Below are 24361 nucleotides of genomic sequence, written 5' to 3'. Positions count from 1 at the left end.
CCGCAGGGCAGACCGTAAACTGCCCAGATTTCGGGGCTGAGTCTATCGACTCTGTTCCCCACAAAGCCCTTCACAGCCCACACCATGGCTCGAGCACCCCAATGATGCCTGCTGACCTCGTGCCCATATACATACACACGCATATGTCTATCTGCCCCTCCCTGGGCACCTGGCCTATTGTTCAGTAGTTCAGCTCTAATTAATCCCAGCCTTCACTTCTCACTGTCATTATACCTAGATGTGGGGTTCCCGCACCTGTCTAAATACACAAGACAACAGAGAGAGAGGACATGCTGCCGTCTGTATAATTTTAGAAGAAGGGTTGCATTTCACAGATCCTTTTGAAAGTTCTAATCACCCAGCAATGACTTTTATGGCTTTCCTGTCAGTGTGAAGTACTCTAACAGATGTATTGTTTCCCAGACAGCCTTTATCTGACGCGAATCCAGTTTTGAATAAATGGAAGCGCAAGGAAGAGGTAAAGGAGAAAATGTTGAGTCAATCGATTCTCTTGAAAACGCTTTGCAGTTACAGAAACAGACATGGAATGAGCGAATCCACCCAGTCACCAGCAAACAACTTCCATGCGCTTCACCAGCCCATCCCTGGAACGTCCCAACCATCCTTCAAAGCCACCCTGCGTGCTAAGAAAAAAATCTAACACTGCTAATCAAATGCTCAAGGACTATCCGAGGTAGCATGAGGTTTACTGCTAAGCCTGCAGTTTGTCCAACTTTTCTGGGAAATGTCTCAGTTTACAGACACAACCTGGTTCACGCAACTGTGAACTAGATTCCAAGGCACGACCGAAACCAGGCCAAGGTCCCTCCCCAGGAACCTGGAAGTGGGACCACGATGTCCAGATCATAGTTGCTGCTCTTTGGAGCAGCAGAGATGGAGCACTCTTCACCACTTGAGTGGGAGGCTGACGGTCAGTCTGCAGCAAGAAATGAGAACGGGACAGCTGAGGGGAACCAGCAAAGACCAGACAGCGACGGGGCTCCCAGTGGCTCTGCCCAGGCTCCTGCAGACCTCAGCCAACCAGGACGGAATCTTCTCCTACACCCCACCTCGGGGTCGGACGTGCATCACGCAGGATGCCTCTTCCAGCCTCCTCTCCTCTTTTCACACAGGCACATCCCCCGTCAAACTTTTGCAGGTGGGATCCCATAAGGACACAGAATAATATACGCGGACATTAGACTTTGATTTTTGTGTCACCTTTTCAAAATAACCCCGAGTCAGTGTGTACTAATTACACCTTCTGCGGGTTCCTTACAGGCCGTATGGAGGCTCGCGTGAAAACGTGTGCTGGGCAACAACATGTAAGATACTAATGATCTTATTACTTTAATATTAATATCACGTTCATTACTGAAATAAGATACTTAATATTTCCCATCTAATTTTGCTTATTGTACAATTAACCTAAACCTGAATTTTTCCTGTAATTTTACTCATTATGCAACGAAATGTCTGCAAACTGGCATTTAACTTCTCCAAGTAGTCCTCTTGTGATTAAAGTCAAAGGATTAAAGAATTTCAGAACCATATCAATGTGTTTTCTACTTTCAAACTTTCCTATCTTCCAATAACTTATTTCACCTCTTTTTAGAATTCCATAAACTGAAAATCTTCCGTTTTCCTACAGCATCATTAATTGGAATGCTTTTTTTTCTTAAAAAAAATTATAGAAGCAATTCCACAGATGTTTAAAATAGTAAGAAGTTCTCAGAATGTCCCTTTCCACAGCCATTCCTGTCCATGTGAACCATCTGGAAGATCTCTTTCGGGCGAGCAGTCGACTTAGTAATACAAACACAATGAGTGGGTTTTTCCAGATATCCCACTGCTGCTGGTGTTCAGTTGAATTTCATTGTGTTCAGAGGACAGGCTTTGTCTGACTTTAACTCCCTTAAATTTGCTGAGATTTGTTTTATGGCCCAGAAACCCACGATTGTGATCATTCCCCAGTTTATATTACAATTGTAGAAAGGGTTAACTGGATGCAGAGTGACTTAAAGAAAGTGCACTAAGTCCTTATTACATATTTAAAACTATGTTACTGATGGCCCTGTTTGAGTGTATAAAACTGACAAAACTGTGATGGATTTCTGCCTCCGCCCTGCAGCCATAAAGACTTCCTGAGGCTGGAGGACGCGCACGGCTCAGGAACCTGACGGCGTTAGTGATGCTTTCGTTTCTGCTCCCGACGCGCTGGTAACCTCTGCTCTGACTGCCACATGCCTGGCAGCTACAGCGCAGCACGTAGCAGAGGAAATCACGCGCCCAGACTCTCCTGCACCCAGCAGACTACACGTGTGCCTACTGCACATGCCTGGATTTTTAACCACATTGACTTGTATGTAGGAGTTGTGTCCTCAGAAGAAACGGGATCCCAGCACATGTGGCCCCATCCCTGCACCCACACAGAGCCGGTCCTCTGATTCCCACCATATTTCCCGCTGTGCCCCTTTTACTGTGAGGGGCAAGGACCGTGGCCGCTCCTCCCTGGCTTTACGGGACCCCGCCTGCCTGCTGACATTCCCCGGAAGGTACCCCCAACGCCGTCACATTCCCGCAGCCAGAGGAAGAGCCTGGGCCTCCTCAGCGCCCACCCTGTTCTGTGGTCTTCTAGAGCGATACTGCCTCACCTCTTTTACGTAAGCTTCAGAGGCAAGTCGTGATGAAGTCGGGGGGCGAAGTGGGGGAAAGACTGCGTAAGTGTGACAGTTGTGTTTCACTGGGATAAATGTCTAGGCTTTGTTACTAGACCATGGTCTGTAGGCTCCTGCATGATGAGGGACAGAAAGGCGCAGAGGAACCGGAGGCCCTGGGTTCCAGGCCCAGTTCTGCCACCAGCACTGCGTGACCCTGTGCAGGTTTCTTAACCAAGGTGGGCCTCAGTTTCCTCCTCCGAAGAAACAGATTTGCTCTCACAGGGCCCCCGAGCGCTGGCGCGCTTTCTTTCCTTCCAGTTAGATATACAGCTGGCTTCCAGAAATAGCCATATTGGATTCAAACTGTGCTCCAAAGACCTTGTGCATTTTTATTATACTTTAGCCAATGGAAATACAAAGAATAAACATCAAAAATAAGACAAAATCCCTTTCCTGGAGGAAGTAATGGTTCAGTGAGAGAGGCAGGCATATCAATAAAGTTACAATCCAGGGTGACAAGCACTAGTTTAAGGTATTTCTCATACCTGGGAAATTAAAACACAACTGGAGGGCTTCCCTGGTGGCGCAGTGGTTGACAGTCCGCCTGCCGATGCAGGGGACACGGGTTCGTGCCCCGGTCCGGGAAGATCCCACATGCCGCGGAGCGGCTGGGCCCGTGAGCCATGGCCGCTGAGCCTGCGCGTCCGGAGCCTGTGCTCCGCAACGGGAGAGGCCACAACGGTGAGAGGCCCGCGTACCGCAAAAAAAAAAAAAACAAAACACACAACTGGAAAGACTTCACTGGGGGATGGGGAGGTCACACCGCTTCACCGACCCTGCAGCGCACGCTCGGCACACGGAGGCCACTCAGGAAACGTCAGGTGGTGGAGGAATGCAGTTCGTTTCCAAGGGTTGGAAAGTATCATCTCGTTTTTGCTCAACAGCCTCAACAAGTAAATAATAAGTACCCCAGGGGAAAAAAGCAGATGTATGTCTATGGAATAACATAGTGATATGAAACCCCTGTCAAGTGCTTATTTTTGGAGGACGCTCAGAGATAAGAAACGGTCGCTTGTCTTTTATGGGCTACAAAACATCACCTGGACATGTTTTCAGGTGGACGCTAACATCTGGTTCTAACTGAAAAGGCAGAGAGTAGAGGTCGAGGCTGAGATTCCTCTGCACCAGCGTGTTCACCACTGGCTCCTGTCTTGTTTTTGTCTGCTGTAGAAAGAAAGCTCAAGGCCAGAAAAAGTGAAGAAAATAACCTACCACGAGTGGGATATGGAGAAGCAAGTGGTGAAGAGCATCCAGTAAGTGAAGAACAATCCGTGGTCTCTGCCCCGCCCTCCTCTCCTGGGCATCACGGGGGTGGCCATGGGGCTCAAGAAAGCTGCTCTTCTAGAACCTTCCACCAGTTATCTGCCTATCTACATTGAAATTGACTTTTAAGCTCTGTTATGTCCTTCTTTAGTTTGGACTGGTTTTTTTTTTTCAATTTAAAGTGATGAAATAAAATTATTTTTAAGGCAGAACAAGAAAATGTTTAAACATAAAATTTTCTCTGCCATTTGAGCCACTACCCTCCCCCCCTCTTTAGTGTGCACTTTGCATCTGTATCACACATTATATTAACTGGATCCCCTTAAAGACACAGGAATGCCTGCTCACCCAAAAAAAGCAACTTCCTACTGGTGCCAGTGATGCAATGACTTAGGAATAACACTCCTTTCTCAATCCTGCAAGAGGTCACCGTGACCCACGACTCGCCTTGTTGGGCTCACAAACTGTCAATATGTTCCTCTGATGTATGACTCTTTGTCTCAAAAACTTATATAACGTGTGCTTTGACCTCCGATGAGCAGAGTCTTCAGAGATTTCTAAAAGACTGCCTCCTGGGTTATAATCTTCAGGATGGCCTGAGTAAAATTTTCTCTTTCTTTCTTAGATTGACTATTGATTAATTTTTCATCAACAAATTACTAAATTCCTTTTAGATGTAAACCGCTTTAAAAATATATTCGTATTTTATTTCTAAGTCATTTTATAGTGTCTTGGTATCCATATAATCAGACACTCAGTACATCTGGGACTGTAGGATACACTTTATATTTGAGCCTACACCTGTTTTCTATTTCTCTGTTGCACATTGAAGTTTATTCTGATTCACGTTACTAATCCAGGAACCTCAGAGATGCTTTCACCGGGAACTGCCTTCCTTCCCTGTTTGACCAGCCAGACAAAACCAGCTACTTAAATAAACTTTTTTTAAGATAAATGGAACCTGGGAGATCTAGACTGTAAAATAATCCCAGTCACTCCCAAAAGCTTCATTCTAGAGTAAAGGGGGAAAATCACTAGTAAAATGGATGAAAGTACAAATCACTTATTGAATGAAGGTCTTATATGCAAAACATACAAAGAACTCTGAAAACTCAGTGATAAAACTATCCAATTAAAAACATGAGCAAAATGTATGAACAGACACTTCCCAGCAGACAGACAGATGGCAAATAAGCACCTCAAGGACATTTCATACCATCAGTCATTAACCATGAAGGAGATGCAAATTAAAACCACAAGGAGATAGCACTGCACACCTACTAGAATGGCTGAAGGCAAAACCACTGACCACACCGAACATCGGTAAGAATGTAGAGAAACCAGAACTCTCTGCTGAAGGGGATGTAAAACAACCCAATCACTTTGGAAAACAGTCTGGCAGTTTCTTAAAAAGTTAAACGCACACTTATCAGAATGACCCTAGGAACCATTCCACTCCCGGGAATTTATGCAGAAGAAATAAAAGCATATGCCCAGGGACTTCCCTGGTGGTACAGTGGTTAAGACTCCCAGCTCCCAATGCAGGGAGCCTGGGTTTGATCCCTGGTCAGGGAACTAGATCCCACAGGCATGCCGCAACTAAGGAGCCCGCCTGCCGCCACTAAGACCCAGCACAACCAAATAAATAAATTAATTAAAAAAGAAAAAAAAGCACATGCCCACACAAAGACCCGTACATGAATGTTCATACAGCTTGATTTGCAAAAGCCAAAAACAACCCAAAAGAGAAATGACCCCAAAACCCATCAACGGGTGAATGGATAAACAAACTGCACTTTTTTTTTTTTTTTTTTTTTTGCGGTACGCGGGCCTCTCACTGTTGTGGCCTCTCCCGTTGCGGAGCACAGGCTCCGGACGCGCAGGCTCAGCGGCCATGGCTCACGGGCCCAGCCGCTCCGCGGCATGTGGGATCCTCCCGGACCGGGGCACAAACCCGCGTCCCCTGCAACGGCAGGCGGACTCTCAACCACTGCGCCACCCGGGAAGCCCAACAAACTGCACTTCTTAGCAACAACGTGGAACGAATTACTGATACGGGAAACAACAAGGATGAATCTCCGATGGTTATGCTGAACAAAGGCCAGACCAAAAGAGTACACACTGTAGGGTTCCTCCTATGTAACTATGATACTGTGATTTATAATAACAAATATGTATTTTGTCTTCATCACCACTAATGGCACAGAGCTCCTAAAACTTAGAATTTCCTAAGTGATAAGAGCTATAAAGGGGTCTTTTGACACAAACCAACCCCTTTGAACCACACTTGCGTATGTGAATGAAGTGACTTCCGGACCTTCCCTAAGGATGGGGGCTGGTTGCCAGGGGAACCAACCCAGTGATTAGAAGGTTGGAATTTTCAGTCCCACCCCCAGACCTCTGGGGAAAGGAGAGGGGCTGGAAACCATGTTCAGTCACCCACCGCCAATGATCTAACGAATCGTGCCTGTCATGAAGTCTCCAGAAACCCTCCAAAAGGATGGGGTTCAAGAGCTTCTAGGCTGGTGAACCGGAGGCATCCACGTGCCAGAAGGGTGGTGCACCCCAAACTCACGGGGTTCTGTGTCTCATCATCGAGCCGCTCACTCATATCCCTGAAGGTCCTTCGCAACAGCCTGGTCGTCCATCTAGTGGGTAAACTGGTTTCCTGAGTTCTGTGCACCATCAGGCCCAGACAGGGGTCACGGGAACCTTGGATTTACAGCCACTCGGCCAGAAGTGCAGGTAACAAAGGAAGCTGGGGGGCTTGGCTGGGGGGATCTTGTGGGACAGGCCCTTCACCTGTGGGATGGGTGCTCTCTCCACCAGATAAACGTCAGAACTGAGTTGAACTGCAAGCCACCTGGCCGGTGTCACCAAACTGTTTGCCGTGGGGACACTACATGCCTGGTGTCAGAGTGAAGAAGCAGGAGACACACAGAGGACTGCTTTTCCTTTACAGTAACATTCTGGAAACGCACACCAATCTCACGACAGAGAGCAGATTCGTGCTTGCCTGGAGGTGCGGGAGAGACGGTGGGGGGTGGGGAGGGTGACAAAGGCCGGAGGAACCTTCCATGGGCGACAGCGTGCGCGCTCACGGCTGCGTGCACAGGTCAGAACTCACCAGACTGCACCTTTCAAACATGCATCATTTACTGTTGGCCAGTTACGCCTTATTGAACGAAGGTCTTATATGCAAAACATACAAAGAACTCTCAAAACTCAATAATAAAGCTATCCAATTAGTTTAAAAACTGGATCCGTGGGTTTGGATAAGAGATAAGAGCAGAATACAAATTGGGAGATGCCTGGAAAATTATTTCATATTTAGATTTTGACACGATGGTCAGGGAGAAAGAATTACTGTGAGCCACAGACACGGGACGAAAGACCACGACAGAAAAAAAACAGAAAAAGATAAATTTAGCAACTCGTCAGGCGCCACAGTTAATGGCTCGATGAATACAGCAAACGGAAATGCTAACTCACTTCCTAGGAAAAGTTTTCCTCCTACAGAGTTCCATCCTCCAGAGTGGATGTGTCCCCGCTCCACCATCAGGGACGGGCAGTGCAAACAGTGAGCACAGACAGCCGTCCTGAAAGGGGCCTGGGCCTGGCACAGCAGCCGAGCAAGCCAGACCAGCGAGCAGAACCCAAGTTCTTCAGGAGCTCAAGCCCACTACACCCCAGTCCTCACCTCCAAGATGGAAGCAACGCCTGCCTGCTCCCCTCCGAGGGCTCCGATGAGACCTCTGATGACGTGGTACACCAAGGCCACAAACAGCGCAAAGCGGATCCCAAACCCCAGATGCTACCCCTGTGCAGGAATCAGTGCTTACCTGACACATTAGAAAACGAACTCTGCCTCCCTTTTCCCGTTAGCTGGACAAGCGGGGGAAGGATGGTTAAGCAGCACCACCATCAGGCTGCGGTCACACTGAGATGCGTAGGAAAGGCTCGCAAGCTGCTCAACGCGATGGTATTGTCACTAGTTACGACCCCCACTAGGTATCTGTTCCATGAATGCCCTTTTAAATAAAACTAAAATTGTCAGCTTCTTATTCAAAGTACAATAAACATATGACCCATGGCCACTTTATAAACACAACATTAAGCTGAGTGAACACTGCGTTATTCTCATAACACGAAACACGTGAATAAACCCTCAGACGCTATAACCATCCAGAGTGGCTTTAGCACTTGCGAGGGTGAACGGATCTCAGAGAATCTTCAGGGACTCAGACTCTACCTGTATGACCTATGACCTCGAGGTTTAATTCTCAAAAGCCTCTAGTTTTTGTTTCTATTTACTTGACCATAAATTGAAAGTCTTCTTGAAGATTAGGCAGCATCTCCTCTTCTTGTTACGAAAGATGCAGCACTTATTTTTCTCTGTCCTACTCTTTTGCACCAATTACTTGAGAACAACGTTCACCAAACAAATTAACGAAGCAAATCCAAAATGCGTTAAAAATAAATGTAAGCTCCTAGAGGAAACAACAAATTATAAGATACAAAACTAGATCATTTACCAAGTGTGTAAAGAAAACACTAACAGCAGAGCCTGAAATACCCACTTGGACCATATGGAGCTTCCACTTTTGTTGGTCAAAAATAGCCAAACGTTGGCAACTCATACGAACGACATCCTGAAATAAGGTCAAAATAGCAGAAAAGCTGTAGAACCTACCAACTGTTCCCTAGCAGACACGCTACAGATCTTGAGCCTGTATTTTTAGAAACCAAAAGCATCCTGGTGGCAATATTTTTGGCAACTAGAAGCTGTGTTCATGAAAGATAGTTAAGATAAACTGAATGGTTATTTTAGTTAACCACTCCCAACTGTTGGCACTATGCAAGTACCAGAGAAATACTAGTAAAATATCTAACATTTGCAACACTTGGTCTCAAAACATCAAGCCTGGCACCCTATTGGCTTCATTCTTCTCAACACAGTCCAACAGGTGAACCGTGACCATTCGGGGTTTCTAGTTCACCTTATAGAAAATCAACCAAAGAAACAAAATCATAAAGCTAACGATGGTAACCCCGTTACAGGTGATAAATGGGAACATTTTACATACCTGAGCATTTTATTATATACGTTATGTCATTTACACCCCACTACAACCTTATGGGTTGGCACTGCCCTCGCTTAACAGATAAAGAACTCAGGGCTCAAAAATTAACTTATCCAAAGTGACATGATTCATAAGTAGAAGAACTTAAACTCAAAACCAGTTCTGCCACATGCCGTGGAGCGGCTGGGCCCGTGAGCCGTGGCCGCTGAGCCTGCACGTCCGGAGCTTGTGCTCCGCAACGGGAGAGGCCACAACAGTGAGAGGCCCGCGTACCGCAAAAAAAAAAAAAAAAAAAGTTCTGGTGGGTGCCAAAGTCTTATGATGTTTCTGCAACTAAGACCCTCTACCAGCATCACCATCCAAGGGTCCACGGTCTCTCAGATGCTCTGAGGAATATTTTCAATGTTTTCAGCAGCTTATCAAGATTATTATCCTCCTTTTACAGATAAGGGAAATGAGGATCAAGGATTTACGTGGATTTTGCTCGAAAGCTTAATTAAGCCTCTATGTTTTTAGCATTTGGACCCAAGATCTTCCGTAACTTCTAAATTTATACTCGTCCCCTGTGCTATACCAAGTACCGAGCACCAAGTGACAGGGCCGGTAACATGTAATGAAATGCACACAATTATTAAATTTGTTTAAGATTTGTAAGTATTCTACTTAGGCCAAAAAACAATTTCATTGCAAGAGACTTAGAAATGATTCCAGTAAAACCACCCAGAGATGCTGTCCTGTCATAATTCTCCCAGACAATTGGGACCACGACTCAAGATTCCCTCAGCCCCACACTGCCAACCACCGCAAAAATGAGCAAGTACTTGGAAATTACATAGCAGCCATTAAAAGGCACAATATGTGTCTTATATTATTACACAAAACACGTCTGTATAGTCTAAGAACTGTTAACTCCTCCAAAGTTAAGTGAGGGTTGTAACAGATTTAACAAATAACGTTGTTTGCCCTCACAAAATTTTAGAGGACATCTTTATATTGTTTCAGATAGCCTTTTTCTTTAACTTAAAAAACAAAAGCTATTTAATGAAGTTTAAACCAATGTGTAACTTTTAAATATTACACGTGGCTTTCCAGTTATATCAACGGAAAGAAGAAGATGCTGAAATAAGACTCTCACGATAGATTATGCTGACTTTTAAAACTTTAAAGAACAGTAATTTAAACCCACAAGTGATATAAATGTTGCCTTGCTTTTATGATTTTCAGATCATGACCACAGAACCCAAAATGTAGTAGATTTTATGTGCTGGCATTCAACAGCTATTCCCCAACTCCTGCTCTCCCTTCTATATCACAGAGGCTGGCAGGCTAAAGCAACATTTCTCAGGCCCCTTGCTAGGGGAGTTCTAAATTTGCTTTTGCTTCTTTCCCTAACCATATGCCTTTTATTTCTTTTTCCTGCTTTATTGCACTGGCTAGGACAATTCTGAATAGGAACGTTGAGTGACTAGCCTTGCTCCTAATGTCAGGCAAAAGCATTCAGTCTTTCACCAGTAATTGTAATATCAGCTGTAGGTTCTTCATAGACAGCTTTTATCAAGTTCAGGAAGCTCCCTTCTACTCCAACTTTTTTGAGAGTTTCCTTCTGTTCTTAGTTTTCTGAGTTTTTAATCATGACCGGATGATGAATACTGTTAAATGCTTTTTCTACATCTATTGAGTTGATCATAGGGGTTTTAAAAATTCTGTTGTTTAGTTTGTTGATATTGTGAATTATTCCTGCATTTCTGGAATAAATGGTCCTTGGGCATGATATATTACCCTTTCTATATAAACTGTATTTAATTTGTTAATATTTTGTGGCAAAATATCCGTTTTTTGTATCAGAGTAATACTGACCTCATAAAGTAGTGTTCCTTTCCTTCTGTTTTCTGAAGGGTTTGTATATAATTGGTAGTATTTCTTTCTTAATAGGTTGGCAGAATTCACCAATGAGACCATGTGGGCTCAGAGCTTTCTTTTGGGGACAATTTTTAACTACAAATTCAATTTCTTTAATAAAGAGCTATACAAGTTACCCATTTCTTTTTTTTTTTTTTTTTTAAGATTTTTTGATGCGGACCATTTTTAAAGTCTTCATTGGATTTGTTACAATATTGCTTCTGTTTTATGTCTTGGCCTTTTGGCTTGCGAGGCACATGGGATCTTAGCTCTCCAACCAGGATCAAACCCGCACCCCCTACATTGGAAGGCAAAGTTCTTAACCACTGGACCGCCAGGGAAGTCCCTATCTATTTCTTCTTGAGTGAGGTTTGGTAGGTTGTATCTTTGATGGAATTTGTCCATTTATCTAAGTTATCGTATGTATTAAGTGGCTCATAATATTTCCTTATCTTCCTATTAATATCTGTAGGATCTAGATTGATGGTCTCTCTTCTCTTTTTCCTGATCACTATGACTACAGGTTTGTCACTTTTATTGATCTCATCAAAGAAACAGCTTTTGGTTTCACTGATTTTTCTCCTATTTTTTTTTCCTGTTTTTTATTTCATTGTTTTCTGCCCTTATCTTTATTATTTTCTTCCTCTGCTTGTTCTGGGTTTAATTTGCTCTTTGCCTTCTAGTTTCTTTTCTTTTTTTAATTAATTTTTTTGAAGTATAGTTGACTTACAATGTTGTGTTGATTTCTGCTATACAGCAAAGTGATTCAGTTATAAATATATATATTCTTTTTCATATTCTTTTCCATTATGGTTTATTACAGAATATTGAATATAGTTCCCTGCCTTCTAATTTATTTTCTTTTCTAACATCTTTATTGGAGTATAATTGATTTACAATGGTGTGTTAGTTTCTGCTGTATAACAAGGTGAATCAGTTATACATATACATACATCCCCATATCTCCTCCCTCTTGCGTCTCCCTCTAACCCTCCCTATCCCACCCTCTAGGTGGATATAAAGCACTGAGCTGATAAAGTAAAAGTTTATACTATTGTTTCAAAACTTCTGTTTTCTAATATAAGCCTTTAACACTATAAACTTCCCTTTGAAGTACTGCTTTAGACACATCCCATAAATCTTGATATGTTATATTTTCATTTTCATTCAAGATATTTTCTGATTTCCCTTGTGACCTCCCCTTTGACCCGTGGGATCTTTATAATGTGATGTTTAATTTCAAAATATCTGGTGATTTCCCAAACATCTGATACTGATTTCTAGCTTAATTCTGCTGTGGTCAAAGAATTCAGACATACTCCTGGAAAATTACCTGTAACATGAAAGTATGGGAATCAACATCAGTTTTTTGACAGGAAGTTACTGGAGTGCCAAGGTCAAGGTGAGGCAGGATTAGAGGTCAAGGCTTCTGGCGTGCCCCACACACAGATATCAAGAGTAATACGTTCTCTCTCAATACCAACTCAGAACCAAGACTTGTTATTCTCCCTCTACCCTTAATGCAAAAAAGGACAATTCCACAAACATCAAGTGATTTTTTTCACTCTGTAAAGCAGGCAAGACAGACGGCAGAATTTTGTACAGAAGGAAAGTGAGGTTCCGAGCAGGACCTGCCTTCCTAGTACACCATCCTCGTTACTCGAGGCATTCCTCAAAGATAGGGAAATACAGGTCATTTAAACCCGTAAATAATTCAAAACCTCATTTGAGCCACTGCTGGAATCACCACTTCACTTCAGAGTGAGTTACAGTAACACCTGAGGAGGTTTAAGTCTTATCATCGTGGCTTCTCATACCCACTCGTTATTAACAAGATCCAAAGAATAATGAACTGGTTAAACGTCAGGAAACAGAAAGTAAATGGGCAAGATATATAGGGGGGGAAATGAGACCCCAGTTTAATGAGTCAAAAACTGCATATCCATACTTGTTCACGTAAAAATTAATAGGAAATGAATATATCAAATTATAGTTTTTCTCTTTCAACCTCTCACTGTTGATTAGGACCAAAAGCTCTAAAATATTATCTGCTGTTAATATTTATAGATTAAAATATATTGATATTTTGAAACACTAACATATTTTAGCCTACTCCATTTCAAATTCTAAACTATAATGTTATAGAAATTAAACGGCTTTAAGGGTAAAAGGCACACAGTCTTACCGTGTAACTGTTGACTTATGGGTTGCAGAAATGTCGCTCAGGTAGCATCACCACTTTGGCTCAGATATCAGTAGTAACAGCAATCAAAATTAAAACTAAGAAGAAAGAAAAAAAAAAAAAATTAAGTACCGGCAAGCAAAATGCATTCACGTCTCCAAGAAAGTCTTAAATTCAAATTTCACATTCCAATAATTTCGTCAAGGGAGCTCTAGTCCCAGAACTGGTTCTTTTTAAGTTAGTTTAAGCAGGGAGCTAATAAGGAATGTGAATTCTGGTATAATTCCCACTCTCTATCCCGGAATAAGCTCTGAAATTAACTTCAAGGTATCTAGTAAATAACAGCCGAAGGGAAGAAAAACAAAAAAGCCCAGTGTACCACAGGTCTATTCAACTGAACTGCTTACACACATTTTAGGTTTGTGACCGCCCACAATTAACTGAATACATATCATTTGCATAAGAACACAAGTCAGTAAAAATCTTGGTGATCACTTCACAAATATTTTAATAGTACATGTGGGGATAAAACAGTAACGACGACGTAAAACCGGGTGAATTGACCCTAGAAAGTGTTTCCAGGATAACTGATATTAACAGCAAGCCTACAGAGTTATCTGAAGATAAACACTGTTTGTGGTACCAAAAATATAGTACAGTTTCCTACCCAAATAGAGTTACCATTCACTTAGGAGAAACATTTAAGAAACATGTAGAGAACAAGCATTCGTTCATTCGGCAAAACATTTCTAAGCATCTTGCGTAAGCTGGCCCGCCTTTAAACCCTGCAGACACAAAAATGACTGAGAAAACGCCTGCTCACGAAAGAACTGAGTCTTGCAAGGGTGACTGATGTGCGTAGATAATTATAATACAACACAGTAGATTCAGGAAAGAGCAGGGCAGCCCAGAAGTGGGCTGGGGTATAGCAAAAGCTTCGAGAGAGGTCAAGGAAGGGTGGGGGGAGGGGGAAAGGCCGTGCAGGCCCTGGAAAGGAGGGGGTGTGATGTCTGTAGGAAAGGAAAGCAACTTGAAGTCTAGAAGGGACTGTCTGGCTGTGCGTGAGTTGTATGTGGGCCAGTGGATAACGAGAATGTCCACAGTTAAGACTGTCACCATCCTTTTGAAAGTGTGAAAAAAAAATAGGAAGGTCATTCGATGATACTACCCATATCCTCCTACTTTGCTCAGTTAAAATTAAAAGCAGCACATGATTTTCTCTCCCTTCCTTCGGAGCGGCTGGACAGCACTTGACGATGCAAAATGCAAAAGTGACTCTTTCCTGTCGTTTGCATAAGTGATCATCCTATTTCCAAATACAGAGAAGCATCCCTGGGTTTTAGATTATCCAGGCCAAATTTCACCTGAACCAGATCACCTTATTTGCATGGTTTTGAAAGTAACCAGCACTATGTGACTATACAGCTAACTGTACCTAAGGGCGATCCAAACGTGTGTGCCCTGGACGCCCCTTCACATTCGCAATCACGTGTTAACTCTTCCTTTGGGAAACACAACTATGCATTTTCCCATTTGTGTGAAAGGTTAAGGTTATGTTACTAGTTACCACTTGGTGAATGCCTTACTGAGGACTAAGCAGAGCGCTGAGTCACCTATGAGTAACTTAATCTTCACAAGGCAGGACGGAAAAATGTTGCCCGCCATCAAGTTAGCAGCCGCTGCAGCTGCCCTGATGGTGCGCCCTGAGGGGATTCAGGACGGAGAAAAATAGGATACTGGTCCTAGATAGTTAAGATGCACATCTAAGGAAGAATTTCAAAGAGCCCAGACTCTTGCATCTTCCCATACATAGAAAGACACTAAAATCATTAACTTGAGATGTTTGGTTTTTGCGATCGGCAGTCATCTTTAGATGTTCCACTACATGCCCCAACCCCACCCCCACCCCCCCCACCCCCCGCCAGCAAAAACTCCTATCCTGGCTCCCTCCTCACCTCTTTGGAATACTTCCTCAGAGTATCTGAGAGGCTGTCTCCCGGGTTATAGTTCTCGGTAAATTCCCAAATAAAACATAACTCGAAGCATTTATTTAGCTTGTGTGATTTTCTTCAGTCAACACAGGTAACATCTCCATTAAAAAATGAGGAAATTGAGGATCGGAAGGTGACTTGCCCCAGCCGACACAGCTTGGAAGAGGCAGAGCCAGGACAGGGCTGTCTGGCCACCGTCCCTGTTCTTAATTACTGTATCAGATGGCCTCCTCTGGACGTGCATACGTGCCTTTTTCTTTCCTACTGAGCTGATGACCCGTCTAACCTAAGTCAGGAACCACGAAGGTCTTGAAGAGTTGACTGGACTCTGTGAATGTGCTGCCTTACTTTACAGGGGAAAAGCGCATGTTGAACTCCTCTGAAGGTACAGGTTAAGGTTGTTAAGTGTGAAACGCAGCACCTCTACTAAGAGGTGTTGCATTAGCACAGGGAAACACGTTTATATGAAGCACCAGGATTTACATGGTTTCTGTCCTGGTTAAGCCCTGGCCATGGTGCTGAACGTGCCACTCCGGCTGCACCTGGGAGCACAGCCACCCTGAACTTCCTGCCAACTGGCTTGCACCTGTGATGCTCCCCTGCCACGAACGCCTCTCCTCGTGTGGCTTCCGTGCATCCAAATTGGCTCCAGTCTTTACAGCGCAACCTGCGGAGCCTCCTCCACCCACCGTTCCTCCCTCTATCAGTTTAATAAACACTTGCCTGCTGTGGTGATGTGTCAGGCTTCATGTGCCCCGACCCTGGACAGCCAAAACCCAAGCCTGCACCCCCAAGAACCTCTTGATCCCCCAGAAGAAAGGCTGTATCAACAAGGAATTGGTATTCAGTGTGACAACTGTGTGTGCGTGGTACCGAGAGCGGGGGGGGGGGGGGGGGGGGGGGGGCGGGGGGCAGCCGGGGTGGGGGCAGGGAGGCTTCACAGCTCTGGTAACACCATGGCCTTAATTCAGATGACAGATGACCCAGACCTACAATAGATGGGAGAATTTATGAATGGGAATGAACTTGGGAGAGGTGGGCACTGAGTGCTAGAGCGGATGGGCACCGAGGGGTCTCGGGGGTGGAGCCCAGGAGCAGAGGCGGGAATGCCAGGCTCAGCCCCCCGCAGTGATGGGCGTGTTCCACACGTGGACGCAGGTCCATGTGGTGGGCCCAGTCACAGAGAGCACTCGACCGACCACTTTACCTGTGCCAAGTGTGACTGAGGGACTGAGTTTTCCATTTTCTTTCTTTTTAATTAATATTGATTTGAAGAGCAATACGTGGCTAGTGGCTACGGGACTGAACAGTGCAGCTCTTAACATTGCAGACTCGAGATTCTGAGCTGAGGGGTTGTCACCAGACCTGGGAAAAGGATCCCCAAGAGAAAGGGACGCGGACACGCAAATATTTGTCGAATAGATGGACGAACAGGCCAACGGACAGAGTAACAAAGTGGGTGGTCTTAAAGGGTTCCTCCCTTTAAAATCCCATCAAGAGGTGCGTGTCCTCGCCATTCGGGTCTTGAGTGATGCCCTCAACGTGGCAGCATCCACACGTACTCATGCTGGCTCCAGGTCGCAGCCTCATCCTTAAAACACTACTGCTACCTTACAATTCCCTGCACTACGAATTCCTCATACTCTGAAGAAAGCAAAAGAGAGACAGAGAAAAGGGGGGGAAAGGAAAAGCTATATTTCTGAAACCATAATTTAGAAAATAATCATAGATTAAAGATAATCAGTGAAGCCAGGATAAACTGCTATCTAGTAAAATATGTTATTTTCTAAAAACATGAAAGGAAGCAGGGAGGGGAGAGGAGTAGCAGCTTTACCATGAGGTCAGGTAATTTCAAATACATTACAGACCCTTCAGCTCCTAAGCAGTTCAGCTGACATTTGGTCTACACTCTTCTGTACTCTGATGAGAGAAAAGACTGAATTTACTCATGAAATACCTTATTTTGTTCTAGAGAGCATTTTAAAAGGTCAATGATAATAAAGTTTTTCCTAGGAATATGCCCTTTCCTCTTTGTTACCTACAACATCCAAAGTCAACATGAAAGAAAGAACTCTGTGACATGAAAACATTTAACCTGAGAACAGGTTGTGTCTAAGTAACTCACTGGTAATCTGCCAATATTACCCTAATCTGATTGTATTAGGATTTGTGTACTATTTTGGTCCTTGCCATCTCACCTAAGCTTCTGAATTCCAGCTTTCCAGAAATGGGAAGCCGCGTACATACAACACACACACGTGGTCCAGGATAGCAGTTTCTGCACTGCATTCCGGGGCCACCTTCTTCACCAGGCTCAGATTCTAGTTCCTCTCCATCCAGGAGGTCGTGTCATCAACGTTCTTCACTATGCACAGAGCAAGCTCTACTTACAAGACTGTTAGACACTCTGCAACGTGCAGACTCCACTATCTTCAGAGAAACACTCATCAGCACGTCTAACGGGAATGTTTTCAGCCAGAAGCGCGTCCAACAACACGACAAAACAGCAACCTCTGTGCTGCCTTGCCCGGCCTCTCAGTCGGTTACCTGAGCTTCAATTCCCACGGCTAGAACTGCCCTGCATCACTTAGAGCAGAGCCACAAGGAACACACGTAGCTGGCCCCGCAGTTCACCTCAACGCGTTAAGTGAGCTCTCACGTAGGAGGGATGAGGAGTAAGACACGGTCCTGGTGCCCAGAGAGCTTTACCTGCTGAGGAAGGGTGTCTGTGTGTGTGCGTGCGCGCCCGTGAAGCAAGCCGCAGCAGGAGCACTGCTGCACACAGCACAGCAGCCACGCCAGTCGACACGGACTGAGCCCCTACGTATAAGCCCCTTCCCAGCTAGGGGCACATTCAGTTAACAATTAATAAAACCACATTCATTATTCGATGAGGGTGCAAATGAAAAATTCTCCCAGTTTTTTTTTTTTTGCGGTACGCGGGCCTCTCACTGCTGTGGCCTCTCCCGTTGTGGAGCACAGGCTCCGGACGCGCAGGCTCAGCGGCCATGGCTCACGGGCCCAGCCGCTCCGCGGCATGTGGGATCTTCCCGGACCGGGGCACGAACCCGCGTCCCCTGCATCGGCAGGCGGACTCTCGACCACTGCGCCACCAGGGAAGCCCTAATTCTCCCAGTTTTAAGTAATTTGTTCATTTAAAAAGTATGTACCACAGACCTAAATACTAGCATCATAAAACAATAGTTTCTTCCCCTTAACCTGATGAACAGTAACTACCTAGTGAAATAGGAAGACAAAATGATCAATTCTTGATATAACATGGCTGTGCAGAGAGCCACAGCTGGCCCATACCTCTGGGCTAGCGGTCCCCGGCCAGAGAATCGAATAACGCAGATCAGGATCTGGGCCACATCAACCGCCCATGATCTATTCAGACACTTAGTTCCTTTCTACAATACAGGAGCAACGCAGCCATGAGTCAGGCAGCAGGGACACGACATCCAGAAAGACAGCACACCGAGGTCCGAAAGTGCCAAGTGGCAAGAGAGATTGTGCACGGTGTCGTGGGAGGAAAGGACCAATGCCGGCTTCAATAAACAAGACTTACAATGTGCGTGCGGAGCAAAGCGACACCGAGAGACTGACTCCTGTCCTCTGAAACGCACAGAGGATGCGAGGTTAACATAAAGACAAGCGCTACCTCACCACCTAAACATGAAGACATCACGAGGGGGTCCAGAAGTTCCCAGGTCCAGAGCTTGCTCATAAAATAGAGTGTGTACTGCCCGCCTGGGCAGCTACAGGATACGCGCAGGCCAGAGCTGTAAGGGCCCAGAGACCCACCCGCCGTCCAGTGCCGACTCCCCTCTGCCCCATCCCTGGCTGCTTCTCGTGAACACTGTCCAGGGAGAGGAATGTGTAACCTCTCGTAGAGAACCCAAGCTCTGTATTCGGTTAAAGCCTGTATCTTTAACACTTCAAACCAATGCTCTCTGTTCTGCCCTCTGAAACCAGAGAATCTACCAAAGCCTTCAACTCTGCAAGCTTCCAAGGGTCTGAAGGCACTCTGGCCTTTCCCAGTGCTCCAGTCTGCCCTTCACAGGCGCAGGGACAGCAGGGGAGCCGAGGGAAGCAGCACACCCTCTGTTAACGCGGCCCGTCGGCCTGTTCCATCGGCTTTACCTTGGGGTCCCTGACACCGCCGCCCTGCCCCCACAGGGACAGGCCAATTCCTGGGCAGGGTCTGCAAGCTTCCCTCCCATCACTCCTCCCCACACTGCCTTCATGCACACACCCTCCACACCTGCATCTCCCCACACCTGCATCTCCCCACACCTGCATCTCTCCACACCTGCATCTCTCCACACCTGCATCTCCCCACACCTGCATCTCCCCTCCCCACACTTGCAGCTCCCCACACGTGCACCTCCCCTCCCCACACTTGCAGCTCCCCACACCTGCATCTCCCCATCCCACACGTGCATCTCCCCACACCGGCCCTCCTGCCCTCTACCTTCTGACCAGTGAGGAGTCACTTCCACCGCAAAGCTCTGCTCAGCTGCCGGCAGAGTCCACCCCCTCCTCTGTGCCCACCAAGTCAGCCAGGCGACACAGGATGCCATGGTGCAGTGGGCTCTCAAGCCAGGATTCAGCTCAAACTGGCCTCCCACTTACACCCTCTAAGGCAGGTTATTTAAGCTTAAATTCCCCGAAATACAACGAGAGCGAGAATCAAAGGAGTGATCCCTGGGACAAGCCTGGCCTCACACGTGGTAACAAGCCCCTGAGAACATCCATCACTGACCCGGCACCACTCCTGCCTGTTGCTCTGGCACTGTGACGGCCCCCAGCGTGGGAAGAGGGTCACCCACGTCCTTATGCCCGCAGGGCTTCACACAGAAAGGAGCTCCGAAGCCTCCCGAACAGTGTTGAGTCCAGAACAAAACAAACAGTGAATCAATAAACGAGCACACAAAAGCCTAAAAGCAAGATGACTGAAGAAGCCCAGATTTAGTTCTGGTCTTACCCGTTTGCCTGGTTACCATCACTGCAACACAAAGTACCGCGCTGCCGCGAGAGCAAAGAACTCAGAGGCGGAAAAGGTTCGGAAATTCACGGTAAACCATCAGTTTTCAAAGCAAAAGTGCATTTTCTAGTTATGTGTCGCTTCTGCCTACCTATGACTGTTAAGCTTTTATAAAATATATATATATATATTTTAACACTCATCGCAGAGAGGTCTGGCCCTGCGCCACCACCGGAGTCCTAAAACTGCACTCTTCACTATCAAAGACCTTTCTCATTTTCTTTTTTTTAATTCCTGGCTCAATGTTCGGCACACAAGCAACACTCAAAAAACATCGGTCAAATAAGTGAACTTCCTCAAATGACTCGGTTAAAAAAATCATCATGCATCTCCGTGACCTACTTCAGCCAGCAGTGTCCTGCGACCCGGTGCTGGCCCCGTGGTCACCATTTCAAGGGCTGCGCTCCGCCCAGGGAAACGGCAGGAGAACTGGGCTCAACAGAACACCACTTTCAGGGCAACCAAACAGTTAATGAGCTTTTGCGGAATGGGCATAAAAAGATAAAATAATAATAACTTGCACAGGATAAAAATAAGGCTTCCAGCTTGAAGAAAGATTGCTGACTGGGAGCAAGTTTTCAGAAAGCTGTTTAGCAACATTATGGAACAATCCACAACCAGTAAACACAAATGTGGAGTGGGACCAACGGGCAGCAGCACGCCGTTTGCTTTCGCAATATTCACAGGCAGCTGGAGGACGGAAAAAACAAAGGAGCGGCAGGACAGATGCAGGAGACAGAGCGACAGAACTGACCATTGGGGAGGGATGGAGGACAGGAAAACAGGGGGAGGCCTCGGGACCCCTGAACACTTGTTCCAGAGTCCCGCAGATGACAGTTACAACAAGCTTACCCGTCAAGACATCCCTTCTTAGAAACGGGACACTGTGTCCTCGGCCGAGGTCCTGGCACCCTTCCTGTTGCTTGTGACCCCACAGGGATGACAAGCCAACGATTCCGGAGGGGGCAGGGGATGGCTGAGGATAATAGTCTAAACCCTGAAACAGGTCCAACTCAAGTAAAAAGATTTTCTTGCCTAAACGATGTTATATTTTTCTCTGCTTTAATTACTGAATCCTGTAACTGGAATTTCACCACTGATTCAAAGAGATGCTAAAAATAGTCTGTTCTAGAATGAGGAATGAGAAGCATCGTGTAATTTTGCTACTAAATGGACTCCTGTTTTTTTCACAGCTCAGTAACTTACTCTTCAAATATATTTCCTCTTTTTATTAACCAAAAATGTAAAGCACTTCAGATGCATATTAAACATTAATTTTCAACACTAATTATGTATTTATAAGTTTATAAGTAAAAACTCAGACATACACCAACCTTACTTAAAAACAGTCTCTTTGACTCTTTTCCTCAACATCTAATCATGACCTTCATTAAACACCTCTGACTGCAAGAATACAGTCTCATTTCCATACGATGAATGAACAGAGCTGTGATCCAACAGGCTCCCGCTGCAAATGGCAAATTATTAGTAACACCTCACATTTGAATCCATGGTGCCGTTTACAAAGGGTTTTCACGTAAATCATCTCGTTTAATCTCTACAACAACCCTGCCACAAACAAGCAAGGCAGAAATTACTTTAACCAGCTTACAACTGAGGAAGCAGGCTCTGAGAGTGAAACAGCTTGTAAAGGTGGGACAAGCCCTCACCTACGTCCTGCTCACGCTAAGTCCCACCTCGTATTCCAAACTCAGCCCCTCCTAAGACTCACACAATTCCCATCCTCCAAGTCCAACAGAACTCAGGATGAGCAGAACCCAGGTGACTCCCAGCACCTCTCCTTTCCACTGAGGCTTACGTCCAATGCACAGGCTCTGTCTTCTCAACTCAACTAGAAGCCCTGGAGGGTAAAAATGGAATCTCACGTTTCGTACTGTCTAGAATGATAGCACACACATCACAGGGATACACTGAATTACTGTCATGATGCCACCTGATCATGATGCCATGATCAACATCTCTTGATCAGAGAGTCATCAAGGAGACCAAGGTCTAACTCCAGCACCCCAACGATGGCATGACTCTTGGCTTCGGCCCACCTTCCTAGCTGCAACTAGGTTGGAAAATCCTGGAAGTCTGTCCCAGGCCATCGTAAGTAAATATAAAAGAGGTTTCCTTAGCAATGACTAAAGTTGCCTTACATCTTCAACTGGTTTGAGTCTTTGCTGCTCCCCCACCCCCGTAAACGGTCCCTGGATTCTGACTGTGTGTTGGTTCCTGAGCACCCGGGAACGGGACCCACTGGGTGTCTCCATGGGGTCTATTCGCTTGACGTGCCCCGCCTTGACTCCCATATTCACCTGGCTTCTGTTCCCGCCAGGACCCACAGCTTGAACTTCCAGCCCCACTTGGTTCTCTCGAGCCTGGCTTCCCAGCCCACCCTCACATCAACCACAGTCGGCCCGTGCGGGGACCTGCGGAGCTCTACAACTGACCGAGAGAGGGGTCCAGCCTACGTTTTTATCTTCAGCTTAGACCTGGAGTTCTGCATGTCCACAACTCCTTCAAGAGAAGGACAGACGTAACACAGGTACCAGAGCAGTCACTCTGACTCCCCCCCCAGTGACACAATGTCCTTCCCTCCTCAACCTCAGACTAAACAATATAACAACCTCCTAAAATACCATACAGGCAGCAATCAACATGCTGTCAGATACCAAACAGATCATAACCAAATCAGGATTACTGTTTAGTTTCATTAAATATGCTGAATCTTAAATTTGGACCAAAAAATTATTACATAAATATACAAAAATACTTAGGAAATCTGCACATTATCAGATGGAAACAGCAGATGTAAATGCCGCATGGCAGACGGCTGGGTTTTTTTCCGATCACCATGACGATTTTTACATATTCCAGAATCAAAATCTATTTCAAAGCTTTCTGTGTAATGTTAAACCTGACATAAAGATTACACAAGCAATTCAACAAGTAACATCAGTTATTTTTCTCCCTGAGGAAAGTATAGTAGCAGCCGCTGTAACAAATGGGTCCATAAACGTCCCCCCACAGGTGACCTGTGCGTTCAAACAAGACTGACACACGCAGCTGTCACGTTCAAGTCTCCCGAGCCCCCAGTCATACCTTGCCATGGCTGCGTCTGGGGTGTGGGAGCTGAACGGCTCAGCGCACACAGTGAGAAGGAAGAACACAGCCCACGAGAGGAGACAGAACAAGGGGAATGATTACCGCCCAGAAAGGAAGACAAAATTTCAGTCGCCTGTGGAGAGTAACTCATCACCACTGAATAAACAGGAAAAGGGAAGGACTGAGAATCACTCCCCCACCTCCAACCTTAATCTGTCTCAAAAGGGAGCAGAGGGCTTCCCTGGTGGCGCAGCGGTTGAGAGTCCGCCTGCCGACGCAGGGGGCACAGGTTCGTGCCCCGGTCCGGGAAGATCCCACATGCCGTGGAGCGGCTGGGCCCGTGAGCCATGGCCGCTGAGCCTGCGCGTCCGGAGCCTGTGCTCCGCAACGGGAGAGGCCACAACGGTGAGAGGCCCGTGTACCGCAAAAAAAAAAAAAAAAAAAAGAAAAGAAAAGAAAAAAACTAACAAACAAAAAAAAGGGAGCAGAGCAGGGGAGAGCAGGTCGCGATGGAAAGACAATAATTACACGCTTGGAGGTGGAGAACTGACGTGCAGGGGACCTCCAGATCACCAGTGAACGCAGAGCTGAGGCTGGAATGAGAAGTCACAAGCCTCCAGCACTGCTGTAATTGAGGGAATGGAACAGAGACATAACAGATGGCAAGGCCAAGGGGAATGAACACGAGATGGGGAGAAAATGGCATCAGAGACCAAATTCCAGGGAAAAGGGGATCTCCTAAAATGTCAGTGGGGGCATAAATTGTGCCACTTTTGTTGTCAGTATGTGTTAAGAGCCTTAAATTATTTAAATTATTTAAACTACTAATTCTTTAGCAACATATCCTAAAGGAATAAACACAAATATGGGCAAAGATTTATACATAAAGTTGTTCCCCTTAGTGTTACTTGTGATAACAAAACACAAGAGAAACTAAATATGCCAAACAAAAGAATTAATTTAAAGTAAATTATGCTAGATCTATAAAATAAATTATTATGCAATACCTACGTTGCATTTTAGAAGACTTTTAAATTATGTGATAAAAGTCTTATGACATGAGA

The 24361-nt window shown here is 45.5% G+C and overlaps 1 protein-coding gene across 1 annotated transcript in view; it reads right to left on the bottom strand.

Moving 5' to 3' along the window:
* Positions 1-24361, bottom strand: part of WASF3 (WASP family member 3) — an 89768-nt gene that overhangs the window by 42707 nt on the left and 22700 nt on the right. The window contains exon 2 of the mRNA XM_079902848.1: positions 13152-13246. The gene's annotated coding sequence lies outside the window, so the exon portion shown is untranslated. The remainder of the gene's footprint in view (positions 1-13151; positions 13247-24361) is intronic.

This window comes from Stenella coeruleoalba (assembly GCF_951394435.1).
Source record: "Stenella coeruleoalba genome assembly, chromosome: 18".
Classification (NCBI taxonomy): Eukaryota; Metazoa; Chordata; class Mammalia; order Artiodactyla; family Delphinidae; genus Stenella; species Stenella coeruleoalba.
The sequence above is the reverse complement of the archived record's forward strand: the minus strand, read 5'-3'. Positions and strand labels throughout refer to the sequence as shown.